Source organism: Egretta garzetta, unplaced genomic scaffold (genome assembly GCF_000687185.1).
Source record: "Egretta garzetta isolate BGI_Z169 unplaced genomic scaffold, ASM68718v1 scaffold215, whole genome shotgun sequence".
NCBI classification, from domain to species: domain Eukaryota; kingdom Metazoa; phylum Chordata; class Aves; order Pelecaniformes; family Ardeidae; genus Egretta; species Egretta garzetta.
In genome coordinates this window covers 7,334,269-7,335,394 of record NW_009259719.1, presented here as the reverse complement: position 1 = coordinate 7,335,394, position 1,126 = coordinate 7,334,269, and the positions used below count along the sequence as shown (strand labels likewise).

The following is a 1,126-nucleotide window of genomic DNA, read 5'->3' as shown; positions in this document are numbered from 1 at the left end:
CCTCCCTGCCCCTTCTTGCTCCTCTCCCCCCTGCTCGCCTCCTCCAGCTCCTTCTCCCTCCGCCCCGGCTCCCCCGCTTCCTCCTCCCCAAGACAACTCAACCTGAAAGGGATAGGGCTGTGCAGGGAGCAGGGGGCTGCGGGGTGGGTGCCCAAAGGTGGCAGGGATGGGGGGGCAGGTGGGGAACCCAGTCGTCTGCTGCCGTTGCCCTCTGGGACAGGCTTTTTGGGGGAAGCCCCCCAAGCAGAAGTCCTCAGTGGAGATGGGGATAAGGAACACCCTGGGGCAATGCCACCCTGCTGCGTAGGGGAAAGCCAGCCTGGCCCCACACGGGGGGGGGGGGGGGCGGAGCCCCGGGGTGCTGCACTGGCTGCTCCCATGGCAGCTCAGTGGCCGCCCCGGGGCCCAGCATGGCATAAGGGCCTTGGCAGCTGCAGTATCCCTGTGCTGTCTGCGTGCCCTGGGAGCAGCCGAGTTTGAGCCCGAAGCCCCACTGAGGCAGGCAGGGGGTGCTGGGGCCTGTACCCTCCCTGCAGTGGAGCAGGACATCACCCCGGGCAGGATTTGACCCACATCCCCATGATGCCTGGCCCCTCACCGGAGCAGGAGGGGCCCCATGGGACTAGACCCACAGCTCCCACGCAGCCCCATGGCGGGCCAGGGGACACCCCAGCACATGTGGTCCCTGGGGGACCCACCGCCACCCTCATCCCACATGCACCCCACATGGCACCCCACACACGGTGCCCACCAGCAAGCCTGCCCAGCAGCACCCACTACCCAGCGCGGGCACGTGGATGGCTGCGGGGGGCACGGCACTGCATGGGGGGACAGGGGGGACAGGGCCAGGTGGGCAGGACAGCGGGGAGGTGGAAGTCACCCTCAGCCCTGTTCTATCAGCTTTGAGTTGCCTCCTCCTGGTGCCCCTGCGATGGCAATGCTGATGGACCAAGTACGAGTGTTCTGTACTCCTCTCCTCCTCCTCTTCCTCTCATCGGCTTGTACCCAGCCCCTGCCTACAGCCCTCAGAGAGCAACAGTCCAACCTCTGGCTGTGCCCTGCAATGCACCAGGGGCCGGTGGGAGGGTGAGGGGGTGGCGGGGCCCACCGGGGGGGGCCGGCGCCC

At 68.1% G+C, this 1,126-nt stretch overlaps 1 protein-coding gene across 1 annotated transcript in view; it reads left to right on the top strand.

Annotated features, from left to right (window-relative positions):
* Positions 1–1,126, top strand: part of CACNA2D2 (calcium voltage-gated channel auxiliary subunit alpha2delta 2) — a 209,305-nt gene that overhangs the window by 199,979 nt on the left and 8,200 nt on the right. The gene's annotated exons all lie outside the window — the stretch shown is intronic.